This window comes from Sminthopsis crassicaudata, chromosome 4, assembly GCF_048593235.1.
Source record: "Sminthopsis crassicaudata isolate SCR6 chromosome 4, ASM4859323v1, whole genome shotgun sequence".
In the NCBI taxonomy this organism is placed as follows: domain Eukaryota; kingdom Metazoa; phylum Chordata; class Mammalia; order Dasyuromorphia; family Dasyuridae; genus Sminthopsis; species Sminthopsis crassicaudata.
This window is the reverse complement of record NC_133620.1, coordinates 475,656,063-475,671,694: the sequence shown is the minus strand read 5'-3', so window position 1 is coordinate 475,671,694 and position 15,632 is coordinate 475,656,063. Positions and strand designations below refer to the sequence as shown.

Here is a 15,632-nt window from a genome sequence, read left to right as displayed (position 1 = left end):
CGACCTGGGTGGTGCCCCGCTTCCCTGAGCTGTCCAATGGGAGAGCGTAAAGGTGCCCTTGGAGGGGCGGGGCCGAACCGTAATTGACGAGCGCTTCCTTAGGAGTCCGGGCGGAGGGAGGGGCGGCGAGGGGGAGGTGACGCAAGCCCATGGGGGCCAATAGACGGCGGGCTGCGGGCGGCGGGGGCGGGGCTGCGGCTGCTGATGGACGGCGCAGGCGGCCTATGGGCGCGCGGCGTGGTGGGGGGGGCCCGAGCCTCCTGGTTCAACGTGGGTCAATTTTTTGTGAATGAGGAGGGAGGTTGTGGGGCCGCCGTCGCCGCCGAGGTGGGGAGCGAGCCAGTGCCCGAGCGCCCCAGCCCCGCCACCGCCGCCGCCTCCGCAGCCCGGCCCGGCCCGCTCCGAGCCCCGATCCCGGAGCCCGGAGCCGCCGCCGCCGCTCCGAGCGCCGCCCCGGGCCCGGCCCGCCCGGGGAGATGCGGCCCCAGAGGGAGGCGATGCCCGAGCCACGGCCGCCGCCCCGGAGCCCGCCCCGGTAAGTGCAGGGCAGCCGCCCGGGCCATTGTCCGCCTCCGCCTCCGCCCGTGCCCACGCCGGGCCGGGCCCCGCGCTGCCGTCCCTCCCCCGAGACAGACAAACGGTCAGACGGACGGGCAGAGAGACAGACGGAGAGACGGAGACAGACAGAGCCTGGCTCGGGACAGACACCCTCCCCCCCTCCCCGCCCGAGGCCCCTCCCCAGTCCCCGCGTCCCCCCCCCCACCAACGGAGATTCCATCAACCCCCTCCCCCCAGCCGCGGGTCCTTCTGTTGATCTCCCCCCACTTGTCATCCCCCTGCCCCCTCCCGCAGCCCCAGGTCCCTTCCCCTGAGCTTGTCATCGTCGCCACCTCCCGGCTCTCCCCCGGCTCCTCGTCTTTCGGGGGTTCCTGCGATGACTCGGGCGGCTCCGTCCCAGCCCTGCAGTGGGGCCCCCAGCCCCCCACGGTCCCTGCCCGGGCCGGCCCTCTCCCGGCGGCAGCGGCGGCTGCTGCGCCAGCAGGTTGGAGAGCATCCTGCTCGGAGAAGGGGCTCCCCAGCCCCTCCTGCGCCCCCTCCCCGCCGTGCTGAGAATGGGGGGATTTTACAATTCCGCGAGCCCCCACCCCGGATCGCTGCCCCCCCCCCGCCCCCGTCGGTGCCCGCGCTGGTGGTTTGGGGGGCCCTGCCCCCGGCCTGTCCCTGTCAGAGCGCCTGGGAGTGGAGGGTCCGTGGGACTGCCGAGCCCCAAGCTCGGGGCAGATTGAGGACGGAGATAGGTAACTGGCTGCCTGGCGTGGGCTCCCCAAACCGGTTTGGTTTGGCGTGTGTGTATGTGTGTGTGTTGGGGGGGGCGCTGAGGAAGGAGGTTGCAAATGGGGAGGCCTTGCCGCTCGCTCTCTCGCCCTGCCCCACTGCAGAGCGCGAGCGGCTGGCCGCCCCATCCTCCGGGACCCCGGCTGCCTCCTGGGGATCCCCCTCCCCGCAGAGTGAAGAGCTTTGATGCGGCTGGGGGGGGCGGCGGAGGGAGGGGAGCAAACCCACAATAAGAAACTGCAGTTTGGAGGCTTAATTTTGTCGGAATGGAAAAAAGGAGGGACGGCTGGCTGGAGGCTCTGCAGCGGAATCCATCCCCGTGCCAGGGCCCAGAATCCAGGGGAGGCTCCTCGCGGGGGACCTGGAGATCGCCGCCGCGCTCTGCCCCCCACCCCGGGAAAGCGGGTTCCTCAGAGGGGCCGCGGCCGGCCGGGAGGCCCGGTGCAGGGCCGGACTCGGGCCGGCTCCGGGCGGCTCGGCTGCTGGCAGGCCCGCTGCCGCCGGCTCCCTGCGCGGCTCTCAGGCCGGGGCATAGTATCTGAGCCCGGGGCACTGCCCAGACCCGACGCCCCGTGAGAGGGGCTCGGCCCCAGCGGCCGGCGGAGCCCGGAGGGCCTGCCTCGGCGGCCAGGCCCAGCCACCATCCCTCACAAGTCCGCTCGCCGCCGAGGGGGAGTCCGCCTTTATTGGCGGCTGGAAATTGACCTGCTGTGACACAATTTTCAAATAAAGCTTTGGCGAAATGAAACTTAAGTTATTTTCAACTAATGACTTTCTTAACTAAATCTTAATTGCACGGCTACGAGACCAGGCTAATTGCCTGGCGAAAAAAACGCCTGCTGCTTCTAGGGAGGGAGTGTGTCCTCGGCAGCAGCATCCCCACGGCGGGGACTGCCGGCTCCTCGCCTGCCCCCTCCCCCCAGGGCGGCTCTGGCCACACCGCAAGCCCCCCAGATGCAGCGGAGAGCCCGGTGTCTTTAAAGAAAACAGGCTTTGGCCGAAGTAAACAAACCCGGGCCTCCCCCCCCCCCCCAGCCCTGCCTGTCAGCCGGTGCTGGAGTGGCTGCGGCCGGCCTCCCCCACCCCCTTTTGTAATAGGATCGCCAGGCGCTTCCTGGACTTTTAATTGTTCCTGATAATTCGGGGCCTTATTGGAGGGGCTTTGCTGTTGTGCTTTCTGAGCCCCAAACTCCATGGGGGGAGGGTGTGTGTGTGTGTGTGTGTGTGTGTGTGTGTGTGTTGGGGGGTGGGAGGGCTAAGAAAACTCAGCTGCATGTGTGCAAATAGTCACGGCCGCAATTACGAGGCAACAAAAGTTATGGCAGCATTTTGCCGTCGCTATGGTAACACGTTTACTCGATTATAATTGGAAATGCAAAATGCCACCCAGTCAGAACTTTTGGCAGTTGGAGATTGGGGGGTGGGCTGAAGATGGGAGCGGGCCCCTGGCCCCCCTCCCCCGGCGCCGAGGGGCCCCTCCATGGTTCCTCGGGATTATACTTTGGGAAAGTTCTCTGATCCCTCACATGCTTCAGATCCTGCCTTGAATCCGTGACACCCGAGAGCTCAAATATGTGTGGGAGGAAAGGAAGTATTTTCATGCCTTCGATTTTTGTTCAAGACTTGGATCTGGCTTGTAGGCTTTTGTTTTGGAGAGCGGATCCCTGCCACGGAGCGGCCCTCCCCTCCCCGGGCAGGGAAAGGGCCTCCGGGCCGGCCTAGCAGGCCACCCTGCCGCCGCCTCATCCAGCCCAGGCGGGCGAGGCTGCGTTCTGGCGGAGGGAGGGTCTGGGGAGGCTGGGATGGCGGAGCAGCTGCAGCCCGACATGCCTGAGCAGGAGATCATTTTGTATGGTCAGCAGGAGGACGGCTCTGCCGATCCAGGCTAAAAATGTCCTGCTCCTCCGAGGCCAGAAACTCCAGCGAACGCTGAGAAGCAGCAGGGAATTCTGGGTCTGTGATGGGGAACACATGGCCTGCCCCCCCTCGGGAGCGCGGCTGGCCGGAGGGGAAGGAAGAGCCTGCTGCCGGACCCTGCCGCCCGCCGCTAAAGGGAGGGCGCTGACCCGGCGGCGGCCCCTGGGCCACGGGCGATGCCGTTGCCGTCTGCCACGGCCCGCTCCCGCCGGGGCCTCCTCAGCCGTTGGGAGGTTTGGGCTTTGAAGGCGAAGCCTTTGATGCGGGGGGTGGGTGCACAAGGAAATGAGACTCGGTGCCGGCTTCATTTCCACAACACAAGCAACATGTTCTCGCCATGGCGAAGCCATCCATGCTGTTTTCTATTGAAAACGGCTGCACCCTCTGCCCCCACAGCTGCCCCGGGAGCCAGCGGTCGGTGCCTGGCGCCGAGGGCCAACGCCGCCATCTTGGAGCCTCGGTTTCTCTCCTTGTAAAATGAGGAGATTGGAGCAGCTGAAGAGAGCAGTGTAGCTGGAGTGAGGAAGACGTGGATTCAGACCTTGCTGTAGGAGCCATGCTGGGCCGGTGACGCCGAGCACCCGCTGCCTCCTCTCTCAGCAGAGAGCTCAGAAGTGCCCCACAGACCCCCTAGCTCCCGGCCTGTCCTCTCGGGGATCCAGCCCCTTCGGCCCACTTCGGAGCTGTCCAGTTGCAGAGAGATGGGAGCCCTTGGAGGAGCAGGGGTCTTTAGACATTTATTGAGCACTTACTGTGTACCCAGCCTCCTCTGATCATAAAAGAATTATCAGTTGAGGAAGGTGCTGTGCATGAAGCCACTCGTGTACAAGGGGGTCACGATCCGCGCTCCCCATCATACAGAGGGGAAAGGGAGGCCCGGAGAAGGACAGGGACTTAGCCAGTGCCCAGCACAGAGCCAGGATTTAGGCCCCCCCAGCTCCATATTCACGCTCCTAAGATGGCAGGGTTTTAATTTGCAACATCCACTGGGAGCACCCAGGTCTGCCGGCCTGCACAGCAGGCTCTTGGGGCTGGAAGGGGCCTCTGGGCCACCTCGTCCAACCTCATCTTTTGGCAGAGGAGAAAACTGAGCTACACGGAAGGTGCAGAGGCTCTAACCTGGCCTGCAGGTTTCTTCATTGTGGGGTGCATTCCCCATTCTGAAAAGGCTCTGGATGGGGATGCCGAGGGCGTGGCGGGGATGCTGGGAGTGTGGCGCTTCTGTCTGAAGAACCAGGGCGAGCTATTGGTTTCCAGGAGTGTTTCATTTTTATATTTATGCCTTAAGTCAGTCAGTGAGCCCTTATTATGTGCCTACTGTATACATGTGTTGTGCTAGGTGCTAGGGATCCAGGGAAAAGCAAAAACAGAGACTGCTTTCAAGGGTGCAGCTTAATGGAAGCATTATGCAGGCTGTAGAACCAAGGATATACCAACTTCTTAGGAGATGAGAAACTGAGGGGGACTCTATTGAGATTCTGGGTCTGCATTCAATCCCCAGTCTGCTCCTTGTGGGCCTCTTCACAGCGTCCTTACGTGTAAAGGAAGGGATTTGGTTCCATGGCCTTTAAAGTCCTGTCTTTGGAAGTGAAGCCTCTGGGGTTCTGTTCTCCCAGGACTGATTGTCTGGTCCCCATAGCCACTGCCTTCGAGGACTCCTCCTACAGCCTCCCCAAGGCCACACCATCCACTCCCTGCTTGAATATTTCTAGCAGTGGTGAGCTCACTACCTTCATGTGGCACGGCAGAGGTCACCACCTTTCATTCAGTCTCCCCCAAGACCCCACAGCATGCCCCCCCATCCTGGTCTCCTTTCCAGCTATGAAGCAATAGAATCTTTGAGGTCTCTTTCCCTCCTTTGGTCGTCCGTGGCCATCAGAGGGGCGGCGGCTTGTTTTGGGAATAGGCTCCTGTCTGAGGAGCCCCGGGGCATGCCGGGAGGACCCCCTCCTTTCTCTGCATTGTGGTCTCTGGTCTGTGCTGGAGCCTGCTGCTTGTTCAGGCGTTAGACTTCCTGGGCTCTTCTCCTTGGCCCCGGAGCTTTCATCTCCAGGAAGGCACCTGCAGGCTTAGACTCGGGTGGTTCTGTGGGGGGATGCTCTGCATTTGGGGGGGGCATGTCGAGACTTTTTCTTTCTGCCCCGCTGAAGCCAAAATACCCAGCAGCAGAACTGGGCTTGAGAGCTGCTTCTGAGGCTTTGCTCTCATTGGTTGAGCGGGGCTAGTGAGCCCACCTCCCGGGGGAGGGGGAGGAGAGGCCCCCAGGGCTGTGAACCTGCCCTGAGGCTGGGATGGAGCTGCCACAAAGAAACAAAGTATCAGGTGGGAGACAGTTAATGTTACTGTTTCCCGCTGGAGTAAGTGTTACTGTTTCCCCGCTCTAGTCCATGTTACTGTTTCCCCGCTGTCTGTGGCTGGAGAGGGCGGCTGAAAGCCACGGAATCGCGGCTGCCATTCTCCCAGAAGCGGAGGCAGCCCCAGATCCTGCTCTGCCTCCGTCCGGCCCTTGCTGGCCCAGGATTCCCTGTGAAGGAAAGGCCGCACCAGAGGTATTGATGAACCGTTTCCTGCGGGCCAAGCTGGGGGCAAAAGTCCAGGGGCGGAGACCTCTGCCTTCAAGGGGCTTCCTGACGGAGGGGAGGAGGGATGGTCTGGGAGAGCCCAGGCTTCCTGGAAAGGGACTGTGCTCTCCATCCTTTGAGGAGGGCTGGCTGCAGAGCTGCAGTGGTGGGAGTGGGGCCGAGGACTGGGCTCGGGGCCAAGCGATACCAGATGGGGAGAATGCTCGCCCCACCCAGATTATTAAGCCGCGGACTGTGTCCACGGGTTTGGGAGGAAGGGGCTCTCTGGGGTCTGTGTTATGGTTGTTGTTCAGTGGTTTTGATCTTGTCTGGCTCTTTGTGATCCGATTTGGGGTTTTCTTGGCAGAAATACTAGAGTGGTTTGCATTTTACAGATAAGGAAACTGAGGCACATGGGGTGAAGTGACTTGCCCAGGGTCACACAAGTAGGAGGTTAGCTGAGACTGGATTTGAGCTCATGGAGATGAGTCTTCCTGACTCTGGCCTGCTGCTGGATCCCAGGCATCTTTGATAGGAGCCATTAGGCAGTCGTTGATTAGAAGGGCAGAGGACACACATTTCATCTGCACCAGATAGAAGGGCACTGGACTTCAGAGTTGAGAAGGTGGCCACCCACCAGGGCCATTAGGGAAGTTTCTTGGGGAATGAATCATTCCCACTGGCTTTGGAAGTGGGCAGGAATCTGAGGATGAGCAGAGGGAGAGGCTCAAGATCCAGAGGAGGAAACAGAGTCAGCCTGTTTGTGTGAAAGGCACTTCTCTGAGTTAGGGTCCTATGAAGAGCAGGAAGGAAGTCTTTCCAGAGCACCTACTGTGTGCCAGGTGCTGTGCTCCAGAAGTGAAGCCTTTTCAGAGCACCTACTGTGTGCCAGGTGCTGTGTTCCAGGAATGAAGCCTTTCCAGAGCACCTACTGTGTGCCAGGTGCTGTGTTCCAGGAATGAAGCCTTTCCAGATCACCTACTGGGTGCCAGTTGCTGTGCTCCAGGAATGAAGCCTTTCCAGATCACCTACTGGGTGGCACATGCTGTGCTCCAGAAGTGAAGCCTTTCCAGAGCACCTACTGGGTGGCAGATGCTGTGCTCCAGAAGTGAAGCCTTTCCAGAGCACCTACTGGGTGGCAGATGCTGTGCTCCAGAAGTGAAGCCTTTCCAGAGCACCTACTGGGTGGCAGATGCTGTGCTCCAGAAGTGAAGCCTTTCCAGAGCACCTACTGGATGGCAGATGCTGTGCTCCAGAAGTGAAGCCTTTCCAGAGCACCTACTGTGTGGAAGATGCTGTGCTCCAGAAGTGAAGCCTTTCTAGAGCACCTACTGGGTGGCAGGTGCTGTGTTCCAGGAATAAAGCCTTTCCAGATCACCTACTGGGTGGCAGATGCTGTGCTCCAGGAATGAAGCCTTTCCAGATCACCTACTGGGTGGCAGATGCTGTGCTCCAGAAGTGAAGCCTTTCCAGAGCACCTACTGTGTGGAAGATGCTGTGCTCCAGAAGTGAAGCCTTTCCAGAGCACCTACTGGGTGGCAGGTGCTGGGAATACATATACAAAGGAGGAAGTGAGCCTTTTCTGCTTGGAGGAGTTTGTAGTCTAGTTACTATGTGCCAAGCACTGGGATAACAGCTATGAGCAAGGAAGTGAGCCCTCCCTGCTTGGGGGGAGCTCCTAACCTATTGGGTGGGCGGGGGACAGACAGGGAAGTACATGTGGCATCGGTTCTGAAGTTCATGAAGGAAACGGGATCCGGAGCAGTGAAGTGGGAGGGAGTTTGGGGGGAAGGGCGCCCCAGCTGGGGTTCTGCAGTATGGGCTTCTTGTCTGGGCCTGGGAAGACAGACAGGAGCCAATGGGTCCTGGCCCCCTGGGCCCTTAGTTATTTCTTTCAGGGGGATGTACATGTGTGTCTACAGGAGCATGTACAGGTGTCGGCCATCTTGGCGTGGCCATGTGCAGGAGCACTGACTGACTGCGTGTAAAGCGTGTCCATGTGCAGCCATGCAATGGAAAAGTAAAAATGCAGAGATTTGGGGAGCAAGACGGGTGCGGCTGCTGAGGGGCCAGGAAAGGCTGCAGGAGAGAAAGGGAAATGGTGGAGTTGGCTTCCTTGTGAACGGTGAAGAGGGCCCATTTGTGGAGCTCTGAAGAGCCTGTTGGTGTAGAGAAATGGGGGTGTGTGGGGAGACTAGCCAGAGGAGAAAAGGCATCAGGCAGAGAACGGCAGGGGCCTGAGACCAGCTCCCACTTATGGGCCGGGCCACTGGGCCGGACAAGGACTTGGGTTTGGAGGCTCTGCTTATGCTGAGAGACCCTGTGGGAGCCCATTGGTCAGAGGAAGCCTCATCTGGGGTGCGAGCAGAGGGAGAGCATGAGGGCATGGGAGGGAGAATGAGGAAGGGAGGAAGGTCAGTGTGCTCCTTGGAGGTGGGGGCCAGGCCACGGCGAGCCGCCTCCAAGACCAGTGTGAGACTCTGCACGATCCCAGCCATGTGGAGGCAGCTGCACCTGTTGGAATTGTCAGGGAAGACTCCAGCTTTTCCTCCTCAACTTTGCTTCTTCCAGGGCTGCTTTGGGGGCTGGGGCCGGGCTTCTTTCCCCCTCCCTGTAGAGTCTTCTCTCATTGAAGGGATGTTGGCGCACTAAGGTCACCTGAGCAGCCTCTGGGAGAGGGGAGGTTCCTGGGGCCTTACTTGGGATGCGGTCTCCTGGAGGCTGGCCTCCTCTTCTTGAGGAGGGGTCTGGATGCAATCACAGAAAGAACCTGGTGAGTTGCTGAGGGGCAAGCAACGAGAGGAGGCCCCTGAGCCTTTGGGCCAATTCTGGGCCTTTCAGCCCAAAAGAGGTTCTTTCTGAGAACTGAGAAAGACCCTTGAGGTGGACTCATAGGGGACAGCTGCACACCCACTTTGCAGAGAGGAAACGGAGGCCCAGGGAGAGGCTCACCTGGGTCACACAACTAGGAAGAGTCAGGTAGATTCGGAAGCCAGGCCTTCCTGACTCCAGCTTCATCATTTTGCCCATTCTGGTCCTCAGCAGACGGTGGGACTGGGCCCGGGGCATGGTCCAGGAAGGACTCTGTGGTTTGCATTCCCTGGCAGGAGGCAGGCTGTGGGTGTGTGCCCATGCGTGTGAGCCGTCGCTGCAGAAATGATCCTTTGTGTGTCACCTGTGGTATAAATGATACATGAATGTATATCAGCAGCCTGTGTGCGTGTGATCCATGTATGATCTGTGTATGTGGCATATGAGTGTGGAAGGTGGGATGTATGGTCCCACCATGTGATCCATGCATTGAGTGATCCCTGCAGAAATGATCCTGGTATGTATGTGATCTGTTGTGTAAATGATACATGAATGTATATCAGCAGCCTGTGTGCATGTGATCTATGTATGATCTGTATATGTGGCCTGTGAATGTAGAAGGTGGGATCTATGATCCCACCATGTGATCCATGCATGTGAGTGATCCCTGCAGAAGTGATCCTTTGTATGTGATTTGTGGTATAAATGATACATGAATGTATATCAGCAGCCTGTGTGCGTGTGATCCATGTATGATCTGTATATGTGGCCTGTGAGTGTAGAAGGTGGGATGCATGATCCCACCATGTGATCCATGCATGTGAGTGATCCCTGCAAAAGTGATCCTTTGTGTGTGATCCATTGTGTAGATGACACATGTATCAGCAGCCTGTGTGCATGTGATCCATGTATGATCTGTGTGTGATGCATTTGTGATTCCCGTATGATCTGCACGCTCCTCGTGCGACTGATCTTCGTGTGTCATTCATTGTATGATCTGAATGATCTGTATTTGTGGGTGCTCTGTGTGTGATGTGCTTTGAATGATGCATTCAGTCGGTGCACTTTTACACGCTGCACGTGTAAAATCTCTGTGATCTATATGTGTAATGCACATGCCATGTGATGTTTGCATGACTTATCTGTGTGAGTACATTGCCTGTGACCCTTGTATTTGTGAGTGACCCGTGTGCGCTCTGCATGCCATCCCTGCATCTAACTGCTGCGAATGATCTCTGTGCATCTATGCATGTAACTAGAAGTGAGTGGTCCATGTGCCATCCACGCATGTGGAATGGGGATCCCATATGTGTATATCTCTGATCCGTGATCTCTTAGCTCCCAGTTTGGGGAATAGCAAATTTTTTGATGCTTTGGAAGAGCATCCTTCCAAACTGCTCAGGAGGCAAGGCAGGGACTGATTAGCCCTCTGTGGTCTCTTTGTATCCCAGTTCAGGCAGCTTCTTTTTATCCGTTGGGTTTTTTCTTTTCTTTCTTCTCCATTTTTTTTTTTTTTTTTTTGATTTGTGGTTTATCTGTGTTCATAACATTTTTATACAGTTTGATTTCCCCCTGAGCCTTGTAACTTCCCGTGATGCGCTAATATGGTTTCTTGTATAAATATTTTAAAACTCGGCCCTGTTGCTCAACGTTCGGTGGGCCTTCTTTGCTTTTCGGGTTGTTTAGAGAGTGGCCTGCTTTTATGCAATTCGGATGCCGCTGCCCATCGCTGGCTAGGCCTCTGACCAGGAAGGAGTCCCCGGGATGAATTAGAATTCTGTTTTTTTCTTGTGAATGCCTTGGGCGGAAGGGGAACCCCCTTCTCTCAGGCCCATGGGAAGGCAAGCTCCCAAGGTGTCCCCCCCCCCCCACCATCCCAGCCCCTCCCATTTTGTCCCAGCTCTGCCTTCTCTAGAACTCGGGCCACATACAGAGCTGCTACCCACCGGGGCTGGGGATCTTCCCAGCATCCCGAGGCCCTGCCAGGGAAGCAGTGAAGGAAATGTGAGTTTGGCGGCCCAAGAACAGGGGAAGGTTTATGTTGGGTGAGGGTCTCCTCCCTATTTGGAGGAGGTGAGCATTTCTGGAGCCAGCCTAACAAAGTGAAACACCAAGAGAAATGTGAGGAGATTCTGGAAGAACTGGGCAGCTGGGAGAGTGGTGTGGGAGGTCAGGGTGTGCACTCCCCATCCTGCTCCCCCCGCCTAATTGAGGGTATCCCGTGGGGCCTCTAAAGCAGCCCTGGCATCAGGAACACAAACGCCTGTGTGCCCTTTGTGGCTGGCGATCCTAGCATCAGTGAAGGCCCATGCTGGAGGCCATCCTGGCTTCTGGCCTCCCTGGTGCTTTCTGGGAGAAGGGAGTGGGAGGCTGCCTGCTGCAAGTCGGGCCTTCACCCCAGCTCCCTGACATCCCATGTGCGGTGTGCGCACAGGGCTTTCCCAAAGGGAGCCGCTCACCTCCCTATTCAGTGACTGTCGCTCATTTCCAGAATCAGCCCCAAAAGCCTCTGCCTTGCCCTCCCCCTTCCCTACTGTCAGCCCTTCATGTTCTGGGGGCCAACAACTCTGGCCCCCCGGCATCATTATCTGCTCTCCCTCCTCTCTGCCTCCAGCCTCACCCCAGCTATCCCCTCCCCCCACTACTTGGGAAGCCTTTCCCACCTTTAATTCAGAGGGCTTTGTTGGAATGAGGATTTCCTCTTTTTCTGGACGACAGCTTGTTTCTACCCATTTGTTTATTGTCTCCCTCATCATCGGACGGGGAGCTCCTTGGGGGAGCATCTTTCCTTTGCATCTCCAGCACTTGGCGCTATGCCTGGGACTTAGTAGGTGTTTAATAAATGTTCATTGATCGACTGATCACTGAGTCCTGGGAGTGCTTTTCTCTCCGGGCATCAGTTGTGCCCCCTCTTTCCCCCTCTCCCCCCACGCCGCCCCTGCCCCAGAAGTAAGGATTAAGTTTGATGTGTTTTAAATTCAGATAAAAACAGGTCCGTGGACTGCCATGTTGATTTAGAAAAGCACAGCGTAATGGAGTTGGGGTTGTTGGATCTTTATGGCTTCATTGCACATTTTGCCACTTGGGTCCTGTGGATCTCGAGGCCGCTCCCATTGGGTCAGGCAGCCCGGCAGGCAGCTCTTGGCCGGGAGAGTTTGCTAGACCCTTTGGGGTTGGAACCCCATGTGTCATTGGCTGGGGTGAAGGCCCTTCTTAAGCTCATCAGTCCTAGAACTGAGCCAGCAGTAGGATCAGAGGCCCTCTAGTCTTGTTCTCCTTGTTTTACAGAATGGGAAACTGAGGTCTCGGAAGGGTACCCTGCCCTCACTATCCGAGGTAGAATTTGAATCTGGAACCTCTAACTCTGGCCAGTTCTCTGGGGATTCTCGGTGCAGGGATGGGTGATCCCAGGGGAGCACTTCAGGGGGATCTGGGTGAGAGGAGAAATTGCACATCCGGGGAGTTGATGGAGGCACAAATGGGAAGCAAGTTACCACGTGTTGAGCCCCCAAAGAAAAGAACCAGGAGAGGGAGGGTGGGGCCCCCAGCTCTGCCAATGGAGGCACAAAGGAGGGGCAGGCAAGCCAGCCTTGCGGGGGTTCTTAGATGCTAGCTGGCCTCTCCCCCAAGATGTCTTGGGAATTTCCTTGGTTTCCTTGGCTCCCATGGCCAGACTCCTTCCTGCCAGGCAGGTGAAGCTCCAGGAGGGGAGTGACAGCTGGGAAGATCCTCTCTGGGAAAGAGGCCCCCGTCCAATGGGCACGTGCTGCAAAGGATGGTTTCTGGGGCTGCAGGGTGGGGCCGTATGCGCGAGGTGGGGCTCGGTACTGTTCTTTCTGGATGGGGGAAGGAAGCATGAGCTTTGACCGGCCCCTTTGACCAAGAGGAGGCTTGGAGCATGAACACTGGTGCTGGTGGCCCGGCCCCCCCATCCAAGCCTGTAGCGTGCAGGGGGCCCAGCGGGCAGCCTCATGGCGGGGACCTTGGCTGGAGAAGTTTCCTGAGAGAGAATTCCTAGAATATGGCTTCTTCCTCATCGTTTTACAAGTGAGCCGCCTTCCTGCATGGAGGGAGGTTCTCGGCTCCTTCTGGGCACGGGTTTTTGCTCCTGCTGGGTGGGAGGCAAGAAAGGGAGAAAGAACTTTGTTAATTTGTTGTCTCCGAGGGGAGGAGGCCGTGTTTGGACATCTGATCCTTGTGGCTGAGCCGAAGGCCTGCTGGGCAGATCTCGGCTGCCTCTGGCGCTTAGGAATGGGGTGGTCAGTGAAGGCCCAGGGCCAGCTGAGCTCTGGCTGGGAGCGGAAGGGGGGCAGCTGGCTGCCCGAGGTCTTGGGGAGTCGGCTTGTTTATTTATTCCCTGATAAGCAGGTGCCCCCAGTCGGACAGAGCCAGGGAAAGTGGCCCCCGGCCTCTCCTCCTTGGGAGAGTGCAGGCCAGGGAGCCGCGTGCCTCTCCCACCTTTGCCCCTGAAGTCTCGGGTGACTTGGGGGCGGCTCCTCCTCCCATCATCTCAGGGCTGATGAATCGGACCATGAGAGATCAGTTGTCAGAAGCAATGGCCCTGTTGCTTTAACTGCCACTACGAGGTGGAAAGGGGATAGGGAGCATGGGGTCAGAGGACTTGGATTTTCTCCAGGCTTTGGTAGTTGTATGACCCTGGAAAGGTCACTTCTGTTCTCTGGGCCTCAGCTTCTTTTATCTGTAAAATGGGACCACCCAATCTCTGAGGTCCCTTCTGGCCTCCCTGTCATTGCCTGTCATTCAGCAGCCACTTGTTTACCATCTCCTGGTTCACTGCACTTTGCCAGGCTGGGGGTGGGAGGGCTCGCTTTCCTGAGCTCACACTCTGATGCTTGAGCCACACACACGTTAAGTCACTGAAGAGTAGTGAGAATGTGGCTAGAATGGGAGAGTGGGCCCCAGCAGGAAGGGAGAATGTTTCTGACTGTGAGCCTGGGGAGGCTTCCTGGAGGAGGGGACTTTGCTGATGGGTGTGGCGGTGGGAAGGCCCAGCCTCCCACTGGCAGCTCTCTGGTGCTTGCCGAGGAAAGAAGGGCTGTCCCCTCCCACCCTGGCCGGCCTTTGGCATGACGGCAGCAGTGATGATGAAATCCCTCATCCTCCCTGTGTAATCCTAGCCAGGTCCCACCTCTCAGCTAGCTCGGCCCTTGCACAAGCGGGTCTGGTGCCTTCCAGATGGGAAAGCCTTGAATATGGACTCTTCCACGGGGACTGGTGGGTGGGGGTCACCAGGACCCCCGGCCTGTTGCCATGAAGCCTTCCTCCTGTCTCTTAGAAGGGAAAAGCTGGCTATTATGGCCGGGAAGCTCACCCGACAAGTGCCAGGGCTTCCCTTAAGGAATGTTTCCTTACATTTATGCTGTTACCCTATGTTTCAATTGCTGGGACTTGGTGAGGGTTTGGAGGCCTTCTGGGAGGCCCAGAGAGAAGATAGATGCTCAGACGGACTCACACTGAAGTAGATGCTCACAGTGAAGACCTAGTCAGCTCCTCCAGGTTCTAGGTGGCTGCTGTGGGGAGGGGGGGAAATCTCAGGGTGGGGAGGGATTTCAGGGATTTTACTCTGACTTGTATCTGAGCGAGAATTCCTGCACCCTTTGCTGAAAGGCCTGGGGGGCAGGGGAGCCCATTCCACTTGGGGATAGCCTCAAGGAGTTGGGACTTAGTGCCCCATGGCTCTCTCTCTTTAGTGCAAAGAGCTTTGTGATAGAGGAGTTAGTCAATCTACTTAGTTCTTGAATGGGTGCTATGTGTCAGGCTCTGGGCTACAAGCATGGGAGAGCCAGCCCCATGTGCACGCAGCTTCCATCTTGGGGCCCCTGCTGTTCGGGGTGAAGCTGAACATGGGGTAGAGGCCTGTGGCTTCTATCCAATGATGGTACCTTGAAATAATAGTGCTCGCTTGAGGACATAACTAAAGCTGGGGGGGGGGGGTCCTGCCTTGTGGCTTCCTGTAAGAGCAATCCCTGAGACAAGATTGGAAAGACGCTGGGTCATCAGGAAGCGTTTACAGAAGTTTTCTCTGCCAGGTACTATGTCCCAGCTTTCCTGGCCTTCACTGTGGGCCTTATCAGTCCAGGTCTGGAAAAGGATGGCGGCATGTGAGGAGAGAGCTGGGACTAGCCCAGGGAGAGGGTCAAGCCTGGGGAAGAGTTGGGTGAGGGAAGATTGGAAGCATGAGGTGCGCACCTTGTCTCTTCTGAAGATCCTTGCATCCATTTATTCAGCCCCAACCCCTCTCCTCCCATTCACCCCTATAGTAGTCCTGACTGCTCTTGGTCCCTTCCACATCCAGACTGTCACCAAGGCCTGTCAATTTCACCTTAGCACCATCTCTCATCAGTTTCACCTCTATATCATCTTATCAATTTCACCTCTTCACCATCTCTCATCAGTTTCACCTCTATATCATCTTATCAATTTCACCTCAGCACCAACTCTTATCAATTTCACCTCTGAACTATCTCTCATCAGTTTCACCTCTGCAACTTCTGAATCCAATCTCCATCACCTCCCTCCACTTCTGAATCTAGCCTCCATCACCTCCCTCCTGGACTATTACCGCAGCTTCTGGGAGGGAGTCTTTCTGCTCCAGTGTTTTCCCCACTCCAGTCCCTTTTTTTTAATTGACCACCAAAGTGATCCTAACACCCTCTTGCTGGATAAACTCCGGTGGCTCCTATTGACCCCAGGTCACATATAGCCTTTCTCAGCCTGCCTCCCCCCTTGCACCCCGCAGCTTCTTACACCTCACATCTTGTTGTGTTCTTTTCATTGGGGTGATGCTGGTCTCCTGGATGTTGCTTGCACGAGATACTCTTGTCTCTTGACATCAGGCATTTTCTCTGGCTGCCCCCTGTGCCTGGGACACTTTGCTTTTATGTCCATCTCAGGTTTTGGCCCCAAAGCCACTTTGAATGAGAAGCCTTTCCAGAGTTTCGGTAATCCTCGTTCCTTCCCTGTGAGAGAGCCTGTCTGTATTTTGTT

General features: G+C 57.3%; 1 protein-coding gene across 3 annotated transcripts in view; it reads left to right on the top strand.

Moving 5' to 3' along the window:
- Positions 1-286: 286 nt before the first annotated feature.
- HDAC4 (histone deacetylase 4) overlaps positions 287-15,632 on the top strand; it is a 126,186-nt gene continuing 110,840 nt past the window's right edge. For all 3 annotated transcript variants that reach the window (XM_074264447.1, XM_074264446.1, XM_074264445.1), the window contains exon 1: positions 287-535. The gene's annotated coding sequence lies outside the window, so the exon portion shown is untranslated. The remainder of the gene's footprint in view (positions 536-15,632) is intronic.